The 13,451-nt window shown below is 40.0% G+C and overlaps 1 protein-coding gene across 6 annotated transcripts in view; it reads right to left on the bottom strand.

Annotated features, from left to right (window-relative positions):
• The window catches only part of LOC109727349 (tRNA(His) guanylyltransferase 1-like), a 22,065-nt gene extending 15,827 nt beyond the window's left edge, over positions 1-6,238 (bottom strand). For 4 of the 6 annotated variants that reach the window (XM_020257439.1, XM_020257441.1, XM_020257442.1 and 1 more), the window contains exon 1: positions 5,768-6,238. The gene's annotated coding sequence lies outside the window, so the exon portion shown is untranslated. Of the gene's footprint in view, positions 1-4,204; positions 4,288-5,767 lie in introns of all 6 variants that reach the window. The other 2 variants (XM_020257438.1, XM_020257437.1) reach the window with 2 other exon arrangements.

The following is a 13,451-nucleotide window of genomic DNA, read 5'->3' as shown; positions in this document are numbered from 1 at the left end:
CTCCTCGTCCATCTCCCACCTACCACCGGTGCGCGAGCCGTGCCGCGCCCCGCCGCACCGCGCGTCTTCGACCGCACCCGCGGTGAGGAGAAGGAGGTGGAGAGAGCGAGGGTAAGAGGGATGGTGGGGAGGCCCTCGGCCCGCGCCCTCCCTTGTCAGGGCGGGAGTCGCCACACGCGGCGCGCCACCACCGCCCGATCGTACTGGGAAAGGGGAGAGGGGGGGGAGAGAGAGAGCAGGCAAGGGAGGGAAAGAGGGGGAGAGAACTGGGGGAGGAGAGGAGAAGGAGAGGGAGAGATGGCTGGGGTCAGGGGGAAGAAAAGATGGAAGAGAGAGGGGGCCGCGCAAACCCGCGGGAGCGGGTCGTCACGCAGGGCGCGGGGACGGGCACCCGCCAGGCGCGGACTGCGCGCACGCCGGGGCGCAGGATCGAGGGCAGTAGGGAGAGAGAGGGGGGGGGAGAGGAAGGAGAGGTGGGAGGTGGAGGGGGCTGGGGATGGCGGAAGGGAGATGGGGAGGAGAAAGAGGAGAGAAGAGAGAGCCGGGTGAGGGGGGGGGGCGCGGGAGGTGCCCATGTGCGGGAGGCGACACCCGCGCCCCGAGCAGAGAGAGAAGATGGAGAGAAAGAAGGAGGGTATGGGGAGGGAGTGGGAGTGGGGAGAGACGAGCAGGAGAGAGAAGGGAAGAGACCAAAGAAAAAAAAAGGGGTGCCACCGAGCCTCGCAAAACGCGGGAGCCTCGGTGAGAACTCTCGATTTAATTTATCTATAGTGCCCAAGTGCATGTCGTCAGCGCCTATCTCATGAGAGCCCGCCCATACGATGTGCCCGAAGGGTGCCCTTGCGAGCTTGCATAAAAAAAATTTATTTATTTATTTTTTATTTAAAGATAAAGTGATGCGTGTTAAATATCCTATTATATCTATATATATATATTTATAGCTAGATATATATTATATATATTATATATATATATATAATATTATCTAACTATATTTAGAGTGAGGTCTATGCTTCGGAGCGGTGATATCTTCCTGTTCCAGCTCTGTTTTCGATTTGCGACTTTCGAATGTCGATCGGAGCCTCGTTAAAACTTGATCTAGAGTATTGGAGTATCTGCAAATATTTATTATTTTTTGATTATCATTTGCTAGTGTAAGAAGGCTGCTCAATAATCAACGGCTGAAAATAAAATCTTACAAAATGTAATATATGACATTAAATTTTAATCAAAGTATGGATCTTATTTTTATAGTAAAAATTTCTATCAAAAATTTCACATGATTTGGATTTTTGTACCCAGTTTAACTTGCAAACGGCTCATACGGTCATTGAATTTGTGATTTTGAGCATTGATCTCTAGGCAAATGATGTATCGAAATAATAAAATTTATTTTTAGGTACTCCAATACTCAGATCAGTTTTAACGGAGCACGATGATTCGAAAGTCGCATATCGAAACGGAGTTTGGTAAGTCACGAAGGTCCGTATTTCCCGATAGCATAGTAAGTCATCTATATATATATATATATTATAGCATGGCTTACTTATAGTATTATAAGTTTGGAGCCGACGTTAGTACTATACTTGTTTTCAATGATGGAGCTTTCGAATCGACGATCCACTCCGTTAAATATAATCTGAGTATTTGAAACTTCTAGAAAATAAATTTCGTAATTTTCGAATATAATAAAGTCCATTCAATGGGGATAAAAATGAAGCGGTCAATCGAACGACGTCCTAAACAGGGATGATCGGATCTTCAATTCAAGATAGATTATTGATCATTTTTATGTAGTGAATAGATTTTTTATCAAAATTCAAACAAATTTCGATTTCTTTAACTTACCCGTTAACTGCAGTAAAAAAATAGCCAAGTATTCCCTACGGCCGCTTAAAAATTGTCAAATAAATATTTGTGACCTCTTGAGCGATAGGTAAATGAGTCGAAAAATTATATTTGATTTAGAAGTTGGTTAAATGCTGTAAATAACGTTAACGGTGTGGATGTCGATTCGGAAGCTCTTCATCGAATAACAACTTATGAGTATGAGGGAGATCGTACTGATCATGTATAGTAGCCGGAGCCCATATATAATTATATATATGATATTATGCAGTCGGCTGTATGCTATCGATAGCACCAGTTGTTGGTGCTATCAAGTTTGTCTGCGTCAGATTAATTCTGTTGATTATTTTTACGTTAGATTATACTTGAAACAAGCAACACTAACCCAAGGGGCCCATTCATCCTAACCGTACCCAAGGACGAAAACTTAATAGCACCAAGTCATTGGCTGCTTTACTAGTATTCACATACTAGTTATTTATATAATATATTATATATATAGAGAGAGAGAGAGAGAGAGAGAGGCTCCTTCTTCGAAGTCGAAGCTTTGTGCTTGTAAGTTTTTTCAATGATGGGGACGTTCCGATTCGGCATCGGTTCCGTTAACATGATCTACGCTATTGAATATCTTAGAAACCAAATTTCATAATTTTTTAACTTCGTTTGCCTAGTAAACGAGTAGCTTCGAAATGACGGGGGCTGAAAAAAATCTTCATAAAAATCAGTGAGAATGACTCAATTCAAATCGGAAGTATTGTTCTTTACTCTTTGATATGTAGTAGATTTTTTTATTAAAGTTTCAATGTAGATAATTTGAATACTTCCACAATGTTGAATTAAACATTGCCACATCGCCATTAAATAGTCATTTTGAGATCTTTTTGATCGCTTAGTAATGATGTCGTGAAAATTATGAAATTTTGGTTTCTATTATGTTCTGAATAGTGTAGATTATGCCTACGAGCCGATCGCGATCCGGATGTCCTGTCATTTGAACAACTTACAAGCGTAGCCTCCCGTGACTTTGAAGCACGGGAGACTATCACACCACACACACACACTCTCTCTCTCTCTCATCTCTCTCTCTCTCTCTCCTCTCTTCTCTCTCTCTTCTTTCTCCTATATATATATATGATATTTATATATATTATATATATATATATATATTATAGTAGGGCTACTATACTCTTATGAGCATTGGGCCCTGTCGTACTCATAGTTACTTTCGATGATAAAGCCTGCATCGATGATCACTCTGTTAATATGATCTAAATATTGTAAAACTTCTAAAGCAATAATTTCGTTTTTCGATCATTATAAGGTCATCAAGGCGGGCATAAGAATATATGTGTCAAAATTTTTTTGAACGACGTTTCGCTCAAATGGTATGATGACGGATTCTTCAATTGAGTTGGTTATATTGATTGATTCTTTATTTAGCGGTAGTGAAGTAGTTTTCTATAAAAAAAATTCAACTGATTCCGGCATTTTTTACACGTTAAACTAGGCCAAGTATTTCATACGTCGGTAAAAATTAGTCAATTTGTAACTTTTGATTGATAGGTAAATGTGTCGAAATTTATCAATTTTGATTTTTCTACAAGTTTTAATGCTCGAGATTAATGTTTAGATGGTTGGATCGTCGATTCGGAAGCTCTATCATCGAAAACAACTTTGAGTATGAGGGCCATCGGTAACTCATAAGAGTATAGTAGCCGGACTCTACTATATATTATATTATATATATATATATGTATGACCAGCCATAGCATCAATAACTCGTGTGGGCCAACCACGGCCAAAATGCTTAAGCCAGTTATTATTACTAGTGTCTAAGTCTTTATACACCCAATGCAACCCCCTTCCCAATCGATGTTGGGACTATGGGGTGTCACAGACTCCCCTATTAAGGCGATGACGTCTCGTCAGTCCAATCCACACAGCCCAGATCACAGGCTATGTGAGACTCGTTCGCTAGCGCATCCAGACCTGCTCAGCAGACTCGCCAAACATGTCCGCTGTGTGGACGCTCTGATACCATTTCAGATCAGTTTTAGCGCTAACCATTAATCCCAAAAGCTCAGAGAAGCTGTTTAGAAATACGCAAACCAATTCACTGTAAAGTGTATTAGAAACATCGCGCCCACAGGTCCTCGATTGTTGACTCGGACCCCTGGTCTCACGCCACTAAAATATATATATATATATATATATATATATATATATATATATATATATATATATATATATATATATATATCTTGATTAGTATAGTAATTATATGTTATTAGAAATAATGATTCATGGGATTGGCAACAATAGTTTAGAAAATGGTTAAGAAATAAGAAACAATCACATTTGTGGCTCGAGAAGTGTGGAGTTTAGCCAATGCAAACTGGATAAGAATCAACCAGGTCCCATGTTCCTAATCCAAATGGCCTAGATAAATAGGATTCATAGGTGAGAATTAGCTTTGTTGACGTTGGAGAGCACAAGTTATTTCACAAGAGAAAGAATAAAGTACCATACTAGCATTCAATAAAAGAATGATCACAACTCAGTAATCTTGTTTTGCACATTAACAGAGATCAAACAGTAGGTGCTAAAGAGGAACAATTTATTGGTTATAGCAGTGGAATATGAATATAGGATTAGTGGATTACAGATATCATGCCCTTCTCTACTTTTTATAAACCTTTCCTTTTACAACCTACAATTGAAACAATCGAGTGATCCCAAAATGCACTGCAAATTCCTAAAAGTGTTGATCCATCTCTTTTATCTTGGAAACTCGTTTCCATCCCATGATCAAAAACTGGGTGACATCAGATAGGTAACATACACAAAAGAGCCATTGAGGTTGAGAGCTACTTTGATAACACAGGACGACTTTGATAACACAGGACAACCCAACTAGCGACCATCAATTGAAAGAACTCAATCACATCTTCCAAAATGCTCAAACTTAATCGAACCAACAACTAATACAGTGCTTTATGGAAGCTTTGACATTGTGTCTGTAATGTAGGAAAGCAGAACACAAGGCCTTTATTTTCTTTATAACTATTGCACGATGGCAGAGATGCATTAGTGAAATGACATTGGTATTTGGCCATAATGTATTGGTATGAAGGTATCATGCAAGCAGTGAGGAGGATAGGAAAATACATGTTAAAGAAATTAAATTGGATCATTCAACTTTGATGATCCAACTTTTAGTGGAGATGATCAATGATTTAAAACTTAAGAGCATTACAGTCTTATGGGATTCCATTTGCAGGACTCAGAAAACAACCCCTTGAGGAACTTGATTTGTTTGACCAGTGATCATCCAGTATGATAGTGGGCACTATATCTATTTTGTGTTATGTCGAGGTGCATACTAATTCTCTTTGTGCTTGGTGATCAACCCCAAAGAAAAATGTCCAACAGTTTTGACTTCCATTTGAACATCCTCAGGGATTTTTTTTTTTTCTTTTTTATATCCTTCCTCCCATCAATACCAACATACACAACTAGAAGTGAGAATTCAATGACAAGCATATTTCTTGGGATTCAACCTCGCAGTAATTTTTCCATGGAAAAATAAAAATAGGGAAACCTCAACAAATTAAACAAACTGATGGGGACAAAAAGGAGACTTTATATGGTTGGCGGCAAAAACGAACTATCAGATTTTTCATTCAAAAACTCAAATAATCAAAACAAAAAACATAGCAAGCAATACAACTATTAAAAAAAAAGAGAGAGAGATCTACGCTAAACCAAACTATGATAAGAGTAAGAAAAAAATGGGGCTTATTTAAGACAGATAGGAAGTCCTATGGTGGTGATATTGCAGTAATTGTAAGATAACACCTATTCGGTTAGGGAAATCGATTCAATACACCTCTAAACCATCGAAAAAGAAAGCAAATACCCCATTTTTAGCCTCAACGTGGTGCTCGTCATTGATGTTGCAACAAAGCCCCACTGAAATCGAAATCCTCAGCACAAAAGGGGCAGTTGAACTCCGCCTGCGAATCGTCGTCCTCGCCGTCCACCTGTTCGAACCCTAGGGACAAATCTAGGGCTCCAAAACCCCAATCGAAAGATTCAAACCACATCAATCAATCGATCGATTCGAAACGAACCATAAAGGAGGTAAAAGGTGGAAAATTCAGCATTGAAGTCGAAAGGACTCTGAAAAGCTCAGGAGAGGAAGGCCGCGCACTGCAACGGAGATGAACGGAGGCGCAGCGCGGTGTGGACGAAATGGTGGATGGGCCCGCCCTGCAGTTGACGTAGCGTGTGGCCGGAGCACTCGCTGGGCGGGAAGGGGAGCAAACCTCGACGGGCGGTGTTCTGCGGCAGGAGTGGAGGCAACCGTGCCCTAAGTTGTGGGAGAGGGGGGGGGATAACGAGCAAAATTTCAGATTTTGGGGGGAGAAGAAAACTAATTAGGGTTTTGATTTTTTTTTTTTTCCCCTCCAATAAATTTGAAGGCGGACTTCAAGAACCGGTAAATTGCACAGGTATCCTGTGAACTTTTGACGAAATTTTACTTTACATTCCAAACTTCTAAAATGAATATTTAACATTATAAACTCTATAAGGCACTGTTTGGTTGTGGGATAAAAGGGGAATAACTAGGGATGTCAACGGGTCGGATTCGGGGCGGGTTTTTAAAAATCCGAACCCGAACCCGACTACTAAATCCGAACCCGAACCCGATGGATTTTAAAAATCCACATCCAAACCCGAACCCGAACAAAAACCCGAAATCCAAACCCGAATCCGACCAACGAAACCCGATTCTAAACCCGAAACCCGATTCATATGTTGATCATTCAGGATGGTCCATCGCAGTAGTGGGATGAACGCGCAGTTTTGTCACAAAAGTTGAAAACTTGACTAGACTTTCCAAGATCCATAATTTCTTAGTCCAACATCCATAAGAACTAAAAGATTATTAATTAAAAAAAATAAAATAAAAAATTTTGCTCAAAAAAATCATAAGAAAAAGGGGGAAAAAAATGAACACACATTTTTGCTCAAAGAAACCATAAGAGAAATGGGGAAAAAAGATGAAAATAAAAAATGAACGCACATTTTTGCTCAAAAAAACCATAAGAAAAATGGGGAAAAAAAGATGAAGATAAAAAATGAACACACATTTTGCTCAAAAAAATCATAAGAAAAAGGGGAAAAAAAAGATGAAGATTAATGGAAGACGAAGAACGAAACTGCTGAAAGCCGCTGCTGGGAGTGTGCGAATGGCGACATTGGAAGAGCACGGCGTGCGCCACTGCCGGGGGGGTCTTCGCCTTTTCAAGCGTAGTCGCGGCCACAACACAGAGAAAGCAAGAGGCCCCTGTGCGTGAAGGTCTTTTGGAGAAAGGAAGGAATTAGGGTTAGAAAAAGGTGAAGTTAAAAGTTGATGGAATATTAGCCGTTAGATTTTGATCCAACAGTTGAAATTTTAAATATATAGGTGGGCCCTTTTATAAATAAGTTGGGCTTTAAGTTGGGCTAAATATTTTAAAAATAATAATCTATATTATTTATTTATATACAAATATAATTATAAAAGTGTAAGTATTTTTTTTTGGCCTTTAGATTCAGATCTAAAGGCTTGAATTTTTTTTATATATTATATCATATTAAATTTGTTCGGGTTCCGGTTCGGGTCGGGTTTGGGTCGAGTACAGTCAATATCCATATCCGAATCAATATCCGTCGGATTTTTATTTTTGATATCCATATCCAAATCCATATCCATTTACATCGGATAAAATCCACTCCGTTCAGATTTGCATTCGGATAAAATTCGGGTATCCATATCCATTTACATCCCTAGGAATAACCCCTTTTATCCCACTATTCCTGCAAACATGAAGAAATTTTTTAGGTTTAGGATATCCTCAGCTTAACGGGTTATTCAAGGATAACCCGTTAACCCTTATTCCTTAGGACCTGTGGAATAATGATGCAAAGGCGTTTTATCCCAAGCGCATTGCTTAGAAACTAGGTAGCATTTTTCTTCGTGTTCAACATTGCTGCTCCTACCTACCTCCAGCTTTTCCCATCTCCTCGATTTTGCTATTACCTTCCTCTTCTCTTTCCTTCTCACCTCCATACTCAACTACTGTAGTCAATGAAGGAGATCTGAGCGAGATCTCCTCTTCCTCGTTGACATTACTGCTCCAACCCACCTTCACCTGTGCCTATCTCCTCGATTCTATCGTCATCTTCCTCTTCTCATCCCCTCTCGTGTCCTTCCTTAAATACGGCTATTAAGGAGGAAGATCTGAGCTAATAACTTGCCTCTTCTACTATAACTTCTCTAATTTCTCTCATTTCTCGGTTCAGACACCTCCTCCTCTCCACTCATCTCGTCTCCTCTCTCAACAGCTGCTATCATTGAGCAAGATCTCATCCAGATCTATCTTTATTGCGGACGACCCTCTCAAAATCTTGCAGTAACCACTATTAATAGATTTATATTTGTGAGGCAACCCACACCTCTTTGGTTGCCTGGTTGTCTTATCAAATCAACCATTTACTGCTACTATTGGCTCTTCAAGTAAAGACATTGTTGTTCAAGTGCTTTCCCCTTATAAGGTCAAGCAAATAGAAGGTAACGCTTTTTTCAACTAGTTGCTCTGAAACTCCAGCTTCTTTGCCTCTAATACTATTTTCGTAGTTGTACTATTATTCTCTGTCGGTTATTGAGCATATTCTGTTGTGATCACAACAGATTTGAAAGGAAACTGAGGTGAGGCTTCTAGAGCTACTATTAATATAGATATATACATTATTAAAGCTTCTATCCTATTAAGATTACTTATTTGTTTATGTTAAAATTCTTAAATTTTTTGAAAATATTTTATTATTCTTGAAATTTCAATGTATTTGTCTCCAGTTGCAAGTTTTTTATTTAATGCCCCAATTTCGATTACGATCCATGGTATGGTAAGAATCAGAAAATAGCTGTAGGTTAGAAGATAAGCTAAAGAGAGGCGAACTTATTCTACTAATCAATTCAATCTTGATTGTGGCTGAAATAACTTTCAGTTTCACATGGGATAAGGAAACAATGGGCAAGCCCCGAATGATGATTTAGAAATTGTTGGTTTGGATCTGAGTATGTTTGATTCGATGGAAAGTTTATAAAAAAAGGTAATGAAATAGGGGCAGGGGATTGAGGGGTATCTATGGTAGGGTGGCATGTCTTTAAAACGATTGCAGCCGCTATGGTTTCATATTGAACCTTCCCCCTAAGCCTTAAAAAAAAGAAAAATCTCATTTGAGATCTTTCTTTTCTCCGCAGCATGTGTTTGATACATTTATAATCTAATAATTATTTTTTATTACTCTCAAATGGCTCCTCCCAAAAAGACGGTGCATCTTTTTGCTAAAAATAAAGCCCCAATAATCGATGTCCCCTCAACCAATAGCCAAAGTTTAGAGTGCCTTCTGCAAGAGTCATCAAAAACTAGAGTTTGATCTGAGAACTGTACTGAAAAAATGGATTCTGCAATGTTGAACTTAATGACAGAGGAGCATGCTCTTGAAAATTTTGTGAATGAAAATTTTAACCCGTTGGCATGGACTAGGATAGTTCACGACTTCAACTAAAGGACAAATTTAAGTTTTACCAAAGTCCATTTACAAAATCAGTGAAAGTTTTGAAACGTCAATATCTAACCTATCAAACTCTAGCCAACAAAAAAGGATGGGGGTGGGACTACACATGCAACATTCCAATAGCCAGTGACCCAAGTGATTGGGAAGCAATCATAGCAGTATGTTTTGTTATATTACAACCTCTTTTCTACAGGTATTTTTTTTTATTTTACTATAATATATTTATGTGCAAATTTATTTGTTGATTCAATAATATAGGAAAATCCGGCATATGCGAAATGTAGGGACAAGGCATTTACTGCATATCAAGCTATTGAGTTCTTATCTGGAAAGGCAACTACAACCGGAAAACATGGGTTTACTTCCATGATGGATGTCGAGGATGTTCGCAGCACCTTCTCGTCCTCACCGGCTACACAAAAACTTGACATGGAGAGCTTAGGAAAGAATTTGGAAGATATTAATGATACAAATTCAACTTTCCCAACCCCGACTCCGGCCAAATTAATAAGCCAGTACACTGATAGTGCCTCTAGCCCGACTTCATCGATGAAGAGGCTTCGTGTGTCATCACCAAATCCTATCTTCTCCTCTAACTCTTTTTGAGTTATCTTCTTCTCAGTTTCGGCCGGAATTGGCCATTCTATCTTCGATTTTAACCAAGGAACGGGCGATGAACGACCCGCTTCATGATCATTCCGCATCAGACGAAAGGAATTTTGTGGTTCCGTAGGTCGTCTTCGTACGTTCAACCTTAACCCTTTCGCTTTTTTATAATGTTGTCTTGCTTTGGCTTGCAATCTCTGTTGCCGACACTTCTGAGTTTTTGTTAACATCGGCCCATGCCATTTGGCCGATGGTTTCGCTTCATGCCATTGATTAATCGGCACGTTTGCTGGTACCTTCACTGTCCTGAGATGATTTCTCAAAATTTCTCTTCTTTTCCATGGTCTCGGCCAAGGTTGTATGCCGAGCTCATTGACTAACCTTCGACCGAGGAATTCTATATCCCCCTCGGTCATCCCCTCAAACTCCGGTTCAAGTCTCGCCCTGGCCTGATGTTGCCAGTTTGGCAGATATCCTAGAAATCTCTGTTTTGAGCCGAATGGTTTCTCTGGGTAACTCCACTCTTCTCTTCTACTATTGTAGTAATCATTCAAGACTTTTTGCATCAATAAGTCTTTTTTGTTTTTCATCGAGTCAACTTCTGGCTCGGATTCAGTGGAGGCTTTATCTGAGCCATTCTCTGACTTGTTCTCTGCTTCGAAAATTTCCTCCCATTCCTCCGGGAACGCCATGAATTCTCTCCATTCATTATGCGTCTTTTTCTCGTGGATAATTACTTCCCAATCTTTCTTGATCATTTCAGCCTTGCACCTTATGCAAAGCCGAAGTGTTCTCTTGGTGTAGGCAATGCTTTCGTTAGTCTTCTTATCCGCAATTGCCTTCCCTTTGATGTCCACCATATTGACCTGCGATGGAAACGGATTCTTGTCAATCTCCATATTTTTATTTTCTTGGTCGACAAATATGAGCCAACCTTCGTTTATTTCTTTTTGAATCTGCCTTTTAAAGGCAGTGCATTCATTTGTTCTATGGCTCCATGAATGGTGCCATTTACAATATCTTATCATTTTCAATTCCTCTCCAGGAGGTATAGTTTGACCCTCCTGCAGCTGAATTCGCACATCTTTTAGCAACCGATCAAAAATTAAATCGGTTTTAGAAACATCAAATGAATAAGTGTATGCTAATACTCGTGTTTTTGCCTCGCTTGATTTAGCAGGCTTTAACAGGGCACATTTATATGGCTGGCGGTTTTTCACTATCTCTGCCACATATATTTCGGCTTCGTCAGCCGAATCCTCTGTTTCTTTTAATGTATTCGGCTCCTCTTGAGCCGAAGATTCTTCAAGGAAAGATATATTCTTCTTTTTTTTCTTTGCTGTTTCGGCTCCATCTGGGCCGATCTTCATTGTTTCCTTTTCGAAATTGCTCATATTAAGCAACCCGAACTCCCAAATCAAAAAGATTTGGAAAATATTTGTCTTCAAAATGATCTTTAATTTTGAAGTATAACCAATTAAATACCATCTTGGCAAATTCTAATTCCAGCATTCTTACAAAACAACGGCTCCTTGCCGTCTTAAATCGGTTCAAATACTCTTCAACCGATTCTCCTATTCTTTGCCTAAATTGAGCTAGATCAGCAATCGAAAGTTCTGGTTCTGATCTATAAAATTGTTTATGAAATTTTTTTTCTAATTCGTCCCAATCTCAGACAGAATTAGCTGGTAAACTTATATACTAAGTAAAAGCTGTTTTGATTAACGAGGTATTAAATAATCTAAGTTTTAAGAACGGATCTGCAGCAGCTTCTCGGCATTGTGCCGTAAACCACGCAACATGTTCGACCGTGTTTTCGGTCTCATCACTAGAAAATTTATCAAACTTCGGCATTTTTCAATTTGCCGGATAAGGATGTTCTGTATCTATATTTGCAGGATAAGGAGATCTAAACACAGGCCGCATTGCCGGACTTGCGCCAACTCCGAAAGTATTTTGGATGGCTTCTTCAATTTGAACGTATATTTCATTGTTGTTCCCCTGCAAAGGAACTGGTACCTGTGCTTGCACTTCCTGGTGGTAGTCTGAAGTTCTGCACAATAGGGTTAACCCCTTGTATATTCGGAGCCTGCCCCCCAGCCCTAGCTCCTATATTTTGGGACTGATATCCACCATTGGTGGGGGAGGTGGTAACCCCCAGGCTATTTCTGGTTGTTGACCGACGTTTGCAGCAACTGGTCTGTAAATTGCCTGAAATGGTGCCCCCTGGTGTTGGGGTTGACCGCCTGCCGGTGTTACAAGATTTTGTAACACCGGTGTAACTACAGGCCCTTGCAGACCTGTTACAGGTTGTTCATTACGAGTCAATGATTGCCCTATTCGGGCAGCATTCTTGTTAGAGGCCGTGATTGTGGCCAGTACTGCATCTAAACGGGCAGTATTTCTATGACTATTTTGGTCTAGTACTTGTAAGACCTGTGTATTTGTCCAAGCGCTTGAGCCAAATTAGGCTCTTGTTGATCAGATTGACCACTAGTCTCACCTTCAACTGGCAAAACTGCTTGGCGTTCGCCAACATTATCTAAATTACTAGGTTGATCGTTCCTGGAATTTCTAGGAACGACCCTATTGCGCAAATTCATGGCATTATCACTGGCCATAACTTCAGTAAGAAAGTAAATTTACCTAGACTGGTGTCCCACCGGGCGTGCCAAAAAATTGTTAAGAGCCGAATTCCCTTCTCTTTGACCCGATCAAAGATCTTTCTCTGGAAGCGTGTCGGGATACGGAACGGCTACGATTAGTGACCCTCGAAGTTTGCGCCCTTCGACTGGATCAAGCGATTCGGCTGATGAGGGATCGGATCAGCCGAGTTCAAAGACTTTTATTGTAGACTCGGTTCAGCTGGATGAGCCGATTGTACAGAAAGCACGGGGTTTTGGGTCGGCTGATGAGCCGAATGCCTTTATATATTGGAATTAATGTGCAAAAACAGTACAAGGGACGAGTGTGCCTGAGGGCATACAGACTCGGTTGATCTACCTTAAATTTACTCCTAGGAAAACGGTAAATGCGGGAAAGTAAAAGATTACAAGTAGACTACTCCTAGAAAATGCAAGAAAATTGCAGAGGAAATAAAGGTAGTTTTCTGTTCTTGGAAAAAAGACCACTTTTCTAGACGTTATTTGCCTATTTATAGATCGCCCCTACAGATCCGTTATTCCCTATCCATGATCGGCCACTACTATTTTTTCGGGCCATTTCCAGCCGATCAGAACCGCTTGTAACCACTCGCAGTTACTATAACTTCCCTCGGTTATACTCGGTGGTTACTCAATATTATTGTTGATGCTTCCGGTGCACATCAAAATCTTTTTTAATCCTTGCTTCTTAAAGATTAGGATTGA

This window comes from Ananas comosus, linkage group 22 (assembly GCF_001540865.1).
Source record: "Ananas comosus cultivar F153 linkage group 22, ASM154086v1, whole genome shotgun sequence".
In the NCBI taxonomy this organism is placed as follows: Eukaryota; Viridiplantae; Streptophyta; class Magnoliopsida; order Poales; family Bromeliaceae; genus Ananas; species Ananas comosus.
The sequence above is the reverse complement of the archived record's forward strand: the minus strand, read 5'-3'. Positions and strand labels throughout refer to the sequence as shown.